Below are 16,636 nucleotides of genomic sequence, written 5' to 3'. Positions count from 1 at the left end.
ATTGAACGAAATACACGAAATCGAGCGGTCGAAATTCAAAAATCGGCCCCCTGTGCGAAGCTAGTATTAAGCGCACTTAGTAGGGTCTGCCTGTACAACTACATGTTAACATTGGAATAAAGTTACATGCAAAACCTACTAAGTCACTGTACAGATTTTTGGCAGAAAGATATTGCAGTTTAATGAATACGTAGATCTTCAGCCAAAACAATATAAAGATGTTTAGTATATTTAGCTTGGCATAAAATAAATAATTTGCTGGATAATCTTTTACGCAAATACCAAATATGTATACATATAAGCTACTTTTAGAATATACGACGGTTACAATTTCATAAAATGCTTATGCAAAAACACGTTAAAACCTGGTCATAGTTTTTACTTGGAGGAGAACACATGAATCATTGTGTTATCATACACATTTCAATTTCTTCCAGTACATAATGCTACCAAATCATCAATATGTTGCCTTACGCTCGAGCTATCTTCGGAACGAAAGGTAGTATCAAAAAATGGGTTTTACCAGTTTGTAAAGCTTGAAAAATTAATTCTAAAGGTCTAATAAAACCACTTTCGTCATAAAGTCACTTAATAGGACGATATATAAGAACCAGATCAAGCCGCTTCTTTCCGCCATTGCACATGGCAACATTTCCATCTTCACCACTTAGATGACTGGCAGTCCTCAATTGTGCGTTTCTTTCTTTCACCTGCCTTGCATAGCTAGTTAGACTGTAGTATGAACTGTCGCCCGTGGTTTTATTTCGGACCAATACGACCTTCAAACCAAGACATTTAGGGTATTTATATTTTTAAAGGCCGGCAATTACAACCCTTCTGATGTTGCTGGTTTCTATGGGGAATGTAATTGCTTACCATCAGGCGATTCGTCTGCTCATTTGCCTCGTATATTATAATAGTACATTGTGATACAAGTGTGCTACGTTGGTCATTACACACGAGGTGATATTGTGCACGCGAGCCGCAAGCGAGCGCGCAATAAGAAAGCCGATGTGTGTAATGATAAATGCACACGCGTTTCATACGACGTTTTTCAACACACTTGCGAGGAAAAAAAAGAAACTTTCATATTTATCAAATTTTAATTATTACGAAACAGCTAGTAAAGTCTAAAATCTGTTATACTGCCTGCCGCCCCTCTGGCCTGCCTGCCTGCCTGGTGGGCCGGTCGGGCCCCGGCAGTTGTAAAATCGGCTCGACCAATTTAAGAAGGCTCCGTTTCCAGTTATGTTATTAGCAATCAGATACCCTTTTAAGTCAGTCGAATTATCATTCATAACCTAACAAGTGCTTTAATATAATGAAAAAGCACGCGTGTTTAATATTTAGCATTATGAGCCTAAAAGCGGTTCAATAACTTCCACGTTACGAGCAAGTGTGTTGAAAAAAGAATTATGTTATCGCTGTTAACTCAGATAATTACTCTAGCCTTTATATTCAGGAAACATATTATTTTACTACCAAGCCCGCCGCCGCGAGTGAAAGTGGACACTCTGCGTTATCTATTCTGTAGCATCAGAACGAGCAAAGAGAATAGATAGTATAGAGGGGTCCTGTCATAGTAAATTTTGTAGTCACAGTAAATTTACTGCCATCTATCGACACACGACTAAAAACTCAAAATGAAAACGTATAAAATTATCAAAAAAATGTATATATATGGATAAATGATTTTATTATTTTTATATCATTTTGATCCATGTTCATTCACTGATATCTAAGTGTTAAAATTGTTAAATATGAAACGGTGTCGTCACGCCATCTAGCCGACCATAGGCCAAAGGTGTGTGCGCCATCTATCCGAGAATGACTTTTTCTTGATTTCCGAGCCACGTTTTTTCCTTACACTTTATTCATCTTATACGGAGTTACATATGTCTTTGGTACGAGAAATGGCTTTTTTCGCAAAAGCGGGTTCCACGGTTGCGACACTGAGGTCAGTAAGTACCGGTGGCTTGCTCATTTATCAATTTCTTCATACAAGTTTGCGTGCGTGTACTGGCTATCATCACTACTAGTATCAAGGGCCTATTTTAGATTTAAGCTAGTTATTAATTTCGTTTAGTAGTACCACTGTATATATATTGTGTATTATAGTTATATGGTAATGTGAAATTAAAATAGGTATTACGATTTAGGCTTTACTCCAACATTTATAAAGTCCGTTTGGAGAGACTTGTCCACTTATTTGATTTTGAAAATAATACATATCGTGTCATATCTCGTCCTGAGTGTACTGAAAATAAGTTTTTTTCTAAGTTTCATTTTTGTACACACCTAATTCATAATAACTTAGCAAACCTTCTTCTCCTAACAAATACAAATGAAACGCCCGTCACTCATGTACCTACATGTACCCGATTTAGGGTTACAAGGATGTCAGGAATTATCCAGACATGTCAGGAATTTTGGCCGTTTATCAGGAATGCGGCCGGAATACGAAAAAATCAGGAATTTTAGTGAATTAACAGACTTTTCTATTATGTACCTAAAAAGGTACATTTTTCATATTAACTTACATAAATCCAAAACAAATCAAATTTAAACAATGTACCTATCAAGCATACATAGATATCGCGGTTCCTCCCCCCCTCCCCCTTCCCGTCACCGATATGAGCGTTAGGAAAAATATTCGCAAATCAGGAATTTTGTCAGGAATACCCAAATTTGGATCGGGTAACCCTAACCAGATTGGAGCCCAATTGAACGCCAGGGAGAGGTCATAAATCCTAATTATTAGGCTACGAAGAATTAATCCACACATACGAGAATTTAGGTACATTAGATGCATACTTTTTATATACCAACACATAAATAAAAGCTTGTAAAAAGAATTTTGCTAAGAACCAAACAAATCCTCTCCAGAAATAAACGAAATGCTACAGATCATTTTTATGCAAAGAAATGAATATTTTCTTAGACAAAGTACCTACATTATTATCAAAGAGTGCTGTACTTACGAGTATTTCCCCTTTTTAAGAATAATACCTATGTAGTATGAAAGACGTTACGCTCATGCTATTTCAAAGGGCATCGTGCTTTATTTGTATCTGGAATGTATGGAAAGGGAAAACCAACAGCGAAGTATTAAATAGATGTAGGTAAAGCCTGACCAGTAGGTAATAATTCGGGTCGCTGAGCCAGCGAAGTAAGTAAAGTAATATATATTATAAGAGATATAAATCATAGGTATTATACGTTTTCTAACGGTTTGTCAGTAAAATAAAGGTCGTTCGTAAAATTATCTTCAAATTATAGACCATGAGCTACATTCTAATATAAGATTTATATATTTGATCAAGGTTAACAAATAGAGCAACTAAGATTAAGTGTAATGTGAACATTTCTGTATGTGATGTGACCTTTCGGTCGAATGCCAATATTCCAAGCAGATTTTTTTATTTTATTTATTAAATGAAAATAAATAATAATAGATCGAGCGTTAGCGAAGGTCTTCGTTTCAGCTTGGGCAAAAATGCTAGTATGTCCGGATGTTCTCCTCTGCAGGTCGCTTTTCTCGACTGAGTCTCGTGAAATTCTTAAGGATAAGTACTTAAAGGTCTTAAAGATCATTAGTCGAGTAGGAAAAACATAGTATTAAGTTTTGTACTTACGTCTTACTTTTACGCTAGAACGGAGTGAAATTTAGTTCTCTCTTCTAACCGGTTAGTTGAGAGAACCAGATGTTTTCGTTCTCGAGGAACGATATAATACCGGTTAATCTCAGCCGTCTACAATATTAATACATTATCCGGCTACCCGCTCTAAGTACTCGATCTCGATGTTGACTTGTCGGTGCTGCTTGCTGACTGAATTGTTTATTTCTTATACTTTTTGGGCGTGTGAGTTTTGACTGTTGGTGTTGGTGGTGTTTTGTTACATTTAAAATGGATTCACAAAGTTGTAAATATATTCCGGACAGTCAACCATTTTTCAATGAAGAAGAGACCGATAATTTCGATTCTGACAACTGTAAGTAAAATAAGTGGGTACACATTTTTTTGATAATCCTAGTCTGAAAGGATATAACGCTCTGAATTGTATTAGCAGCTTCTCCTCCTCTCCTCCTTGCATTTTGTATGCAAATTAAAAAGAATATTAAATGTTGGTGGACGTAATTAAGCAAACAATGCTGACACGCTGGCGTGCAAATTATTTATTGTCTATAGATATTAATTTTGAATTTTGTTAATCCTTTTTAACCGAGTTCCAAATCCCAAAGGAGGAGGTTATCAATTCGATTGTATGTTTTTTTTATGTTTGTTACTCCATATCTCCGTCATTACTTAATTACTGGACAGATTTTGAAAATTATTTTATGATTGTACGTATGCATACAGATTGGTCCCGTTTTTGTCAAAACCCAGTTCTGATGATGGGATCCATGAGGAATCGAGGGAACTCCTCAAATCTTAAGGGCATACATATAGTGATTTTTGGGTTTTTATCAACAAATTAAGAATATACATCCAAAAAAGTGACATTTGATGAAGTGGAACTGCTGATGATGATCAGAACGGAACTCTTCAACGACGCATAGGTCACGTTTGGCGATTTGTCGTCTTCGTTATGTTTGTTAAGCAAGTTAAGTTTTTAAGCCACATTTTTGTCGAGCTCGAGTTCTGATGACGGGATCCATGAGGAATCGAGGGAACTCCTCAAATCTTAAAGGCATGCGTATAGAGATTTTTTTTTTTTTTAATATATTTATAACACAAACAGTCACATAATGCAAATGGAGTTTTAGTACAATGTAGTGTACTTAACATACTTAAGAAACAGACCTGGAGGTTCATTAATGAGTAGGTAATACATAATGTTAACATACATAATAACCGCAGAAAGAAAAAGAAATTTGAAATTATGAGCCATTCCTACTATTACTACATACTACTATAAATTATATTTACCAGTCTTCCAAACAAAATCAGTATTGTGTGAAATTATTTACATCAGAAAATCAAGCATTTTCATTAAAAACTGTCGCATTTGATGAAGTGGAACTGCTGATGATGACTAGAACAGAACTCTTTAACGACGCATAGTTCACGTTTGGTGATTTCAAATTTCGATTTTGACTTGGACTGCGACCCGGACGCGAAACCAGAACCGGACTCATACCCGGATCCGGTTCGGACCTGGACCCGGACCTGGACTCGGACCCGGATTCGGACCCGGACTCGGACCCCGGACTCGGACCCGGACTCGGACCCGGACTCTGACCCGGACACGGACCAGGAACCGGATTCAGACCCGAGCTCGGAACCGGACTCGGACCCGGACTCGGACCCGAACTCGGACCCGGACTCGGACTCGGACCCGGACCCGGACTCGGACTCGGACCTGGACTCGGACCCGGACTCGGACTCGGAACCGAACTCGGATCCGGACTCGGACCCGGACACGAACCCGGACTCGGAACCGAAGTTGGACCCGGACTCGGAACCGGACTCGGACCCGGATTCGGACCCGGACTCGGACCCCGGACTCGGTCGCGGACTCGGACCCGGACTCGGACCCGGACACGGACCCGGAACCGGATTCGGACCCGAGCTCGGAACCGGACTCGGATCCGGACTTGGACCCGAACTCGGACCCGGACTCGGACTCGGACTCGGACCCGGACTCGGTCTCGGACCCGGACTCGGACCCGGACTCGGACTCGGACTCGGACTCGGAACCGAACTCGGACCCGGACTCGGACCCGGAAACGAACCCGGACTCGGAACCGAACTTGGACCTGGACTCGGAACCGGACTCGGAGTCGGACTCGGAACCGCACTCGGACCCGGACTTGAACCCGGACTTGGAGTCGGACCCGGACTCGGACTCGGACCCGGACTCGGACCCGGCCTCGGACTCGGACTCGGACCCGGACTCGGACCCGGACTCGGACTCGGACTCGGACCCGAACTCGGACCCGGACCTTGACCCGGATAACCACTATGATACCTTAACTAAACATGGGGGCCACCTTTTAGGGGGTCAATGAGAAAATTTAAAAATAAAAAAGTTCAAACTAAATCGTGTTGATATGTATCAAATAAAAGTTGTGAGAATCCAAATATGTATATATTTTTTATAATTTTAGGATAAACATTTTAGTAGTTATTCAAGTAAATAGGCAAAAACTGACCATTCCTCCCTTTATCTCCGACACTACTGGGTCTAAACTTATGAAAAAAAGTTCATAAAATAGTTCTTTACCTATTAGATGACAGGAAAATCTATTAGAAATGTGCAGTCCAGCGTGAGTCGGACTTAATTACTTCGTTTTTGATCCGACCCTACGGGTTTTTCACACACGTTTCACATAAAAAATACATTGTTAAAAATTGTGTAATGTTACATTTCTAATGTACGAACGGAACCCTTGCAACGCGAGTCTGACTCGCACTTGGCCGGTTTTTTTTTTAATTTTCAAGCAGATGGGCTAATTGATGGTGGCAAATATGAAACTGATTAGTTTTCTTGTATAAATAAATAATTGGTTGATTTTAATCAATAATAAAAATAATTAATAATACCTTCTTCTATAATAATTCTAAAGCTGCTATAAAAAAAATTATTAAATAAAATTATAAAATAAAACATCTGAAACTATTATTTAATAACAAACAGGAAAAACATGTAACAAACATACACTAATTAATTAATAAGTAGAAAAGTAATAAAAAACCAATAAACAAAAAACACATATTTCGGCGCACACAGCGTACTGCAGGACGCAAAAGGATTCCTACGCAGCGATACGCTTCGCTTTTTCGAGGAAAGCACTGATATTCTGCCGGTTACAAATAATAATACTCATTTTATCTTGCTGCGACGTTTTCAATTTAACCGGTTTATTTCGTTCCTCAAGAACGAAACGAGAACGTAATTGGTGTAAACCGTTATTTCAAAAGAACAGTTCTTTAACCGGTAACCGCAAACGGAAACGAAATCCATTTCGTTCCCGGGCAAATGAACGAAACCGGTTTGAGCGTTGAGAACGGTTTCCGAGCCCTGAGTACATTATCTTATCATTACGAGATACAGCGTGGTGACAGACAGACGGACAGACAGACAGACGGACAGTGTCTTAGTAGTAGGGTCCCGTTTTTACCCTTTAGGTACGGAACCCTAAAAAGAGTGAGATTTATTTTTCGTATCAATTAGATTGCGGATATGAATGATTAAAAAATGTTGTTAATTAAATAAATAATCCATAAATAGCTCAATTTTGTTACCCGCTGTGGATGTGGGTGCTGAAAATAGTTTCTGTTAGGAAATACCTTTATACTTAATCAAACACGATTATTATCGTTTCCCAGTTAGTTTGGTTAATTATTCGATAATATCATGAGAAATCTGTTTGATTTCTCATTCAACTGAATTCAGATTACAAAAACATGATTTAATTTACTTTAATTTTATGTAAAATATAAATAACGCAATGCATTGTCATACCATTTTTTTTCATTTACTTATAGGTTTAACGACGGAGACAAAACAGAATACATACAAAATGATAGTGATCAAGAAACAATGTATGTATTAGTCGGGCTAGTAAATTAATTAGCACAGTTCTCCAGAAGTCGCATTAACTTAGGATTCAATTTAATTGAAAAGGTTTCACATTTATTTAGGCACAAATATTTGTCTAAGTTATAGTTTAGTTTAGAAACGCTCAAATAATCTAGTATTGACTAAAGCTAAGAACGAAACTAAGGTTCATCCCACGCGCTAATTAAAATTCCTTTGCACTTAGCAACCAGCGTTAAGCAGGTAAATTATATTCACGAGTCCTTTAACGTGTCCCAAAAACTTCATAAATTTCCATCAGCACCGAAGCAATACTACCCTAATCACATTGAGATAAAGTCTGAATTCGGTTGAGATGAGGATAACTTTTACTTTTGTTCGAGAACGATGAACTTGTGGAAAATAAACCAGTCTCTGGCCTTGGCGGCAGATGCGATGAGATGGGCTAAAAGTGGCGTACAAGTACATGCGCAGTTTTATTAGGGCTCCGTCGCCGAAAGGTTTTTTATTAGGTGGCTCATATACAGATTTAGAACTAATCCTCCTTCAGGCTAAAGAGAAATAAGAACATTGTTGAACTGAATGCGTTAGTTGGGGGCGGTTTTGAAGAATATAGCTGTCACAATACTGAACAAAAAATAGGCTTAATAGACGAGTAAGTATAGAAACTTTGAGGAGGGTAACTAAGAGTCAAATTCAGTTATTTACCTGAGCATAACCCTGGTGGTATTTACAAACTAATCAGGGATAGAATCTTATTGTGATTGATTGAACCTGAATAAAAAAAAGAACTAAATCATAGGTACAATCATGGTACAATCAGTACCTACCTATCAAAAGTAGCGGGGCGCGTCAGAATACGCGTCAAAAGTAGGTATATTTAGTGAAAGCATTATTATTGTAATAACTTAACAAGAAGAGATATATGTCTCTAATAATATTTGTATTAAGAAAAGTATTCCGGTGGTAGATACTATTGGTGATGCGTTGCTTCATTCGTTACTATTGGCATTATGAGAGCGAATACATTTCCCTAGAAACTCACGTTAAGAAAGTGTGCGGTTTTGTGCAAATTTAGTATGTCGACAACGCAAGGATGTATTCGCCCCACGCCTGAGAAGAGGGGATCCTGTTCTATTAGGAATCTGTGTTTATAGTTGTTCTTAGCGGATAAAATAAAGTTAGATTTTTTTTGCGCTAGGTATAAAAGTAAGAATGTTATAATAGGAACGAAACAATTTTACGCTTATCTACCTGCTTTTTTACTCGCGACATCGCACTAAAAGGCCATATAGCATGGGAATCTTCACGTCTGGAAGTCTTTAAGATTCTTGAACTCCCTTTTAGGCTGATTATCGATGATGTGATGGTTTTCGAGACGAGTTTTGTTTATTATGTCTTGTCATAGAGCCTACAGTACGGATAGGATGGTAACGTGACGGCCACGATGATAGACTATAAATGCACGACCATCGAAAGGCCTGTGCTCACCGGCTTGCGTGTGCATGACGTGCGCGTGCGCTAAAATGTTGGAACCGCACACGCACACGTCACGCAAGCGGTGTGCCGTCCTGCCGTCTCTCATAAGGATCTGTATACTACAACGCCGCACGCGCACGTGCACGTCACGCACATACAGCTGGCGTGCGCAGGCCTTTAAGGCTTCTACAGACAGACCTTGCAAAAAATAACATGCGATTTTAGATAATTGGTGGCTAAGTAGGAGCAACGAATTCAATCGGACGATGAAATGCTGCAATAAATAAATCGCATACAATTATAGGTGACGTTTAGGGCTACCCCATATTAGCGTCTCCCGAGCGTCGACGTCTAGTCAACTCTTTATGGCTGTTGACGCTGACGCTGTTTTCCAAAGCGCTGACTGGACACTGACGCTCAAAAGACGCTAGTGTGGGGTGGCCTTTAGGCTCTACAGTGACGAGCAAGAGACAAAAAAGACATCCCAGTTTCCAAATTAAAACTTCATAGTGTTATTTGATCTCCCGGCTTACTAAGGACCGTTATGGAGGTAACAGCCCAGACAGACAGACAAACAAAGGCTTCAATTCAATTCAATTCAAAGTTGAAATCTCTTTGCATTGTTTCGGGCCAGTATTTGTACGGCAAATGAAATACAAACGAAACAGTGCAATTGCAAACAGAAGCGGAATAAATGGAAAGTTCTCGGTCAGAAATCCGTTAGGTTAACACGGTAATACTCGTATAAACAAAGGTTAACCGGGAAAAGAGATTGTACAAGTTCTATTGTAGAAGTTGTTCAGTTTGTTCGCTATCAGGCAGGGTATAGTCCTACAAATGTTTATTTACCGCCACTGTAATCAGTTTGACATATACTCACAAATAAAAACACTTTGACTTTGACTCTGTTGTTTATATTAAAAAATTAAAAATACTTTGACTTTGACTCTATTGTTTGCACGGGTAAAGGTGACAGTCCATTTCCAACGACAGCAGCACTACCATTCATTTTACTATGGAAATTGACAATAACACCGACGCGTTCGTACTAGTAGTGCAGCTGCGGTCAGAAATGGAATGTTACCCTAAGTCGCCAGTAACTGGCCTCATATGAAAATGTCACTCGGTTGGCCAGTCTAGCCACCGATTTTGTGTTCTGATACCGTTAGCAAGTTTAATTTAAATATGGCCTAGATAAACATTTGCACTTACTTCGTACACTTTTCCATGTAAAATATTAATGTTGTCAATCATTCTCATCTTAGTCAAAGAAAGCTAATTTATCAAATTATTGCAGTACCAACCTACGTCTATATTGCAGTGTTTTAAGAATGGACACAGTATTGTACTTTAGAGCGTTTTCACACTGTCCGATCCGATATCCGATGTCGGATGGCATCAAGTCCTTTTATTTTTGCAACCAAACAATAATTAAATGTATTTTTTAAGGACAATTTTTTTTGTAGGTACATACCGGGCAAAGTGAAAGTTTTAAACGTTACCTATAGGTACATGAAGTTGTTACTAGTTATACTAGTAGTCATTAAAATCAGTCATATTTATAGGTTGGTAAGGTAAACGTACTGGTGCTCGACGCGGTACATCCATGTCATCTTGAAACTTAAGTCATTGTCAATAGAGGTGACAGCAAGGCGTCATTTATTGGGCATTAGAATGTACCTTTACCTTACGTCTCGTATATTACGGTGTAACTTTATATTGGTTACTTGGTTACGCAGTGAGGTAAGGTAAAATAAGATATTCACCAAATTATCGAGTCTTTTATACTTATTTCGAATGGACAAGAAGTGAATAAAGTTTTAAGAACTGTCTCCATCTTCTAAGTTAGGTACTTAGGTATAATGTTTAGAATAGATTTCATTGTTCCAGCTAACTGAATAGAATACAAAACACTTCAAGTCACAAAAAAGTATATTAGGTACTAAACAAAATATTAAAAATAAACCGTTAAGTTAACGTACGAAAGTTGAATATAGAGCACCCGCTTTCCCGCTTATTGCACTTTGAGAACGAAACGGAAAAAAGCCGTTGAATTAAAAATGTGAGACGCGTACCGCCGATGAGCATGACAATTCATTCAAATGAACGCAAAGTTCAATGCACACGACAAAGATACACACCTGCTGAATTGAGGAGGTGTCTAATTAGTGTTTTATCTTGGGGGCGGCCCGGTGCGTGGTTTGGTCGGTTATTACTAGCGAAACAAGAGTGGTGACTGGCGTTCACTTCACCTGCGCTGGCGTCAGTATCACTCAGTGAACAGACCCTGACGATTCCTTTCAGCCGCGTTTAAACTCTAACAGTATTTTTGTGAACGACCAGCAACGTAAGTTTACTTTTCTTTAACGGCTTCCAGCGAGTGTTTTATTTTAATTTGCCTGTTTATTGTTACTTTAAGCATGTTAGATATGCAATAAAAACTTTAATTTGTTGTATTTGTAATTATAATAGAAACGTAAACTTTTACTTTGAAGTCCTCTCCACTCTGAGTGACGGCCTGTTACAGGGAATAACTTATCTCAACTTGAGATTCCTTATTTAACTTTGCCTTTTGTGAGGCAGATATTAGATGCTGTAATTACGGACGTTTTGATTTAATTACTCAAAGACTTTCTTGTTAGGATGACGACAGCTAAGATTATAAATATTAAAATGTTATATTCTCTATGTGTTATCTTTTCTCGTAGGTAATAGAAAGTTGTTAAATATATGTATCATAATTTAGTCGCAAAGCGAATTTTACCATACCCAAACGACAATAATTAACATGTTAAAATAAATCGCTATACACAGGAATACATTTACCTTAAGTGCGTAGCAAATTTTTGTCCAAAAATAAAACCGACTCATGAAATTAACAACTAATAATGTACCTAACTATTATCACGATTATTTGATTCAAGTTCTTCCGTTCAGAGAAATTTCCAGTAAATAGTCAAGCGGCCGGAAAAAGTATCCTACAGGGTGATTTCCGCGACATTGACCGTAAGGCATTTTTTAATTCATACTGTAGTTATGATACCTTAGGTACTTAGATACTTTTTAGTCACATCACGGGTGACTTCAAGTTTTGTGATTGTCCCTAGCCGACTGTTAAATATACATACATATATCTAAATAGTTTAATAATGAATACCAGTGGCCAGGCGGCTTAGCACGGTCGCGTTTTTATCCCTTGTCACCATGCCTGTCACGTTCTAACAAGTATGTAAGTGTGAAAGGGACGCGCATAGTGATAGTCGATAAAAATGGAACCGTGCTGAGCCCACAGGAATATTTAAAAGACCAGTTTTTTTATTAATAAGTTAACAATTCATGGCAATACAAATTGTTAAATTGTAAAAAAGTAGTTTAAAAAAATTACATGGACATATTTAGAATACAAATAAATATAAGTACCTACATATATAGGTACTGTATAATAGTAAAATTACACTTACCTAGCCTTTTCCTACAATAATCGACTTAAATCTTGTATGTACTTTGTACTTAGAAAACAAAAAAGAGGTGAAAGTACAATTTCGCAAATTTTCCAATAATAAAAACTTAGATTGCAGTAGTAAGTATAGGGCGAGCATTATAGTTACGAATAAACGTGTTTTTTATTACTTAATCTTCTATTTAATTAATGGTGATCTTGTCAAACCGGCTGGCATAAATTTGCAATTATTAAGTCAGAGATCAGCTGCTCGAGTTCTGTGAACAGAGCTAGAAACTATGGCATAATCTTGTATGACTCCTTTTTAACGACATTTGGTCATGTTTCCATACTCACCCTGTTCAAGTATCCATTAGACTTTAAAACGCTACCCATGAGCTCCATATCCGACACATGGATATGGTGGGAAGAGCTCTTGAGTAGTTGACGGATATTCTCTAGGGGGTAATCGCACAAAAGATACCTATGGGTCGAAGTGTATCCGCACGGACCCCCGAAAACAATAAGATAAGATAAGATAAGATCCATTAGTGTTGGACCTCACCACTTGTGTAGGTACCCTTATGCCGGGGCCACACTAACGGGAAACGCCGTTATTTATCGCAATGATGGACGTTTTTCATACGGCCACACTGGGATCAACACGATAATAGAGTTAGACCAAGAAAAGTCTGCAGCGATTTTTATAGCCCACGCAGTGCAAGTGTTTTTTATACGTCATAATTTCATAGAAGTTTGACGTTTAAAATGACACTTGCACTGCGTGGGCTATCAAAATCGCTGCAGACTTTTCTTGGTGTAACTCTATATGAATATGTCATAAATATATGATTTGATTTCCGCGATTAATATAATGGCCCGGCTTCGCACGGGTTATACAAAACCTTAATAAATTATAAACTTAAATCTTTCTCAAGAATCACTCTATTGATAGAAGTAAACCGCGTGAAAATACGTTCGGTAGTTTTTGAGTTTATCGCGAACAAACACACAAACAGACAGACGAGACGCGGCGGGGGACTTTGTTTTATATGGTGTAGTGATGATGATTTAAATAAAACTATTTGATTGGGATGTTTTGTATTGCTTACGTGTATTACTTATGCAGTTTACTCACCCCGACTTTTTTACAAACAAAAATACTGTCATATACATATATGAGGTGCTAACAAATTAGTCACGGATATTTTTACAGCTGATAGTACTCGGTTCTCGGAGTACATTTAAGTATGAAATCTCATTAGTTTTGTTATGTTTTTTTGGAGAAAACTAGGAAACAAATTTGCTACGTTAAAACACCCTGTTAATAAGATAATTAAATGAGACCTCTTTAGACATTCTAGAACCTCTTTAAACTTGACGTGACGTGACATGACAGACAGTGTTAAACATCTTGACAGGTACATAATAGGGGTGATTATTTTTAAAAATTAATTATATTTTTTTGTTCGGTAAATGTAAACAAAAAAATTATATACAAAGGATCCTTAATTTCAGTTAAAAGTTAATTGTTTTAATGTAATGTATTATCTCTTAAAATATCCGTGACTAATTTGTTAGCACCTTATATATAAGGGTCAATTCATAACTGTCAAAATTTCCTTCTAAACTTACACCGACTATAAAAATTGGTACTAAGGCCGCGTGTGAGACTAAATAGACTTGTGTCAGTATGGTTGCAGGCATGGCTCGTGCCCATTCAAGTCATTGCTGCAATGCCGGTGCATGTGCATGTGCAATATATGCAAAAAACGGTCTCGTTACGTGTTTCCGGTTTGATAATTTTTAAGTATTCCAATCAGATTGGAATGCCAGCTGGTTACTACTGGAATAAGTGTCACCACTACTAGAAATGTGAAGAACGTATCTGTCATCCGTCTATTAATTTGGTTTGGCGTTTAGCGGTGTACGATTGTCATCTTGGGTAGGCCCTGGGGCCTTACCATGATGTCCTTATTGAGATTCTGTTTAGGACCTACACTGAATTGCTAAAGGACGCAGCTATATAAGTCGCATAACTCCGTCCCTTAGCAATTCAGTTTAGGTCCTAAACAGAATCGCAATAAGGACATCATGGTAAGGCCCCTGTTTTAATAATTCCTTGACACTCCGTCCTGATTTCAGTGGTGAGTAGCTTACATCCGTTACTTATCTTCCTAATTTGGGGGTGGTCCGTGTCATAACAGATTCATATTTTAAGTTAAAAACATGGCGGCAAATTATTCTCATTTGCTCGACTACTGCAAAGGGAAGCATGTTTTTCGAGTGCAAGGTATAACGGCAATATACCAAAATGCATTAAGTAACTATAATGTTCTATTGAAGAAAATTAATATTCAATAATTATCAATTTAAACTGTTTAAAAGTCTTTTTTCGTTAAGATCGTGTGAAGTATATTTTTTGTTAAAGTAGATGTCAAATCAGTTATTTTATGCCAAGTTTATTGTTCACCAGACAATAGAGCTCTTGCAAACCCGCTACTCAGCCGATTTTACCCGATTAGCGGACCTACCACACCACTTTCACTCGGCATTATGTGAACCGTGACATAACCGCGTGTGAACGGTGACGTCGCGGTGTTAATCAAGAGTGTTCTGTGCACGATGAACAATTACGAGTGGAGTTGGAACCATCAACTATGGGAGGTTGTACCCCAGGGCTCGGAACCGGTATTTTTTAAAAACCTCGAAATAGCCCAATATTTTGAATTATTTTATGCTCTTTACGTAAGACTGAATCATGTATTTAGGTAACAACTTCGTATTATTAGTTTGTCCCATTAAAAATGAAATAATATACCAAAGAACGAAAAAGAACGTAATAATACCGGTATTTTTGTATGGAGTAAATACCGGTTTCCGACCCCTGTTGTACCCTAAGTACTGATGTGCCATCTGCACAATTTGATACCGTATAAAAAATCGACTATAAACTTGTTACCCGAATATCTTCGTATAAACAACTTGCTATCAACCTCACTCTGCTAACCTTAATATCACATGACAATAGTAGTTTGTGTTACAAGGGATCAAAATGATATATTTCCGTCAAGGGCGTACATTGAATCCTGAGCGTAATGAGGGATTCAAGTGTTAACGCCCAAGACGAAATAATTTTGATACCGTGTAACACATACTGCTTTTCACAAAAATATGTATTATTTAACCAAAAAAAATAGTATGCAAGAAAGAAAAAATCGTGTCCAAGAACAGAAAAGTACAACTTTGATCCCTTCTAGCAGGGAAGAAAATTGCCACTTTGATCCCTCCTAGCGGGGAAGAAAAAACCCTTTTTTTCGAATAGGTGATGTGAAAAAAATATTCCTGCCGGCATTCAAGCTAAAGAATAAACAAAAGCCAAAACAGTTTCTCGACGCTCGACCGCAAATCTAACTTTGCCGCATCAGCTTTTAAGTTAAGTGGGGCGGAAAACTGTCGGAAAATGTCTAAAAGCGCGTTTGATTCTTATTTTCAACTTAGGTAGCTTTTTACGTTTAAAGATGATAATGGACACGAATTTATAGCGTGCGCTCGCTTTCTCTAAAGCACAGTCACATGAGCTGGGCTGTGGTAATTTTATTTGTATTGAATTTATGTTTCTGAATAGCATTAGCGGGAGCGGGAGGAATGTATACTTATTGCGGAATCCCTTTCTAAGGGACTCGTCCAAGTGAGGTTAGATTGTTTTAGAGAGTAAATTAGTGGTGGTTGTTGGATATCAAAGCTACGTGTTGAATTCCCTGGGTAACCCTTAGGTTTACCGCGGACGACCGATTTACATTGCTACGACTGTTTTATTTAACTAGGTTAGAAAAGAATTGCAATATTCAAAACAAATTAAGTACGTACCCCCTGAGGTTTTTCATAACTGGAATACTTTGTGGTTCGAAAAATGTTTTTAAATACCTACACAAATAAGTACAGAACTTCCTTTAATGATGCTTTTAAATTTTAAATTTGTGGAACTGGCTTGTCATTAAATATTGATGAAACCTTTTTTTCGGACCTATTTGTTGCAAATTAGCTCATACATTACGAAAAGGTAAGGCCTAAAAGAAAAACAACTATAATATAGTATAATAGCATGGATTAGCGAGAATTGTTCTGAAACTGTTACTTCGATTGTATGGGAGCGGCAGTAGGTTTTTGTGA

General features: G+C 37.8%; 1 protein-coding gene across 1 annotated transcript in view; it reads left to right on the top strand.

Moving 5' to 3' along the window:
• Nucleotides 1–11,353: 11,353 nt before the first annotated feature.
• Nucleotides 11,354–16,636, top strand: part of LOC134804299 (protein obstructor-E-like) — a 78,657-nt gene continuing 73,374 nt past the window's right edge. Inside the window, exon 1 of the mRNA XM_063777309.1 lies at nucleotides 11,354–11,371. The gene's annotated coding sequence lies outside the window, so the exon portion shown is untranslated. The remainder of the gene's footprint in view (nucleotides 11,372–16,636) is intronic.

This window comes from Cydia splendana, chromosome Z, assembly GCF_910591565.1.
Source record: "Cydia splendana chromosome Z, ilCydSple1.2, whole genome shotgun sequence".
In the NCBI taxonomy this organism is placed as follows: domain Eukaryota; kingdom Metazoa; phylum Arthropoda; class Insecta; order Lepidoptera; family Tortricidae; genus Cydia; species Cydia splendana.
Note: the sequence above shows the minus strand (reverse complement) of the source record. Positions and strands in the feature narration are given on the sequence as shown.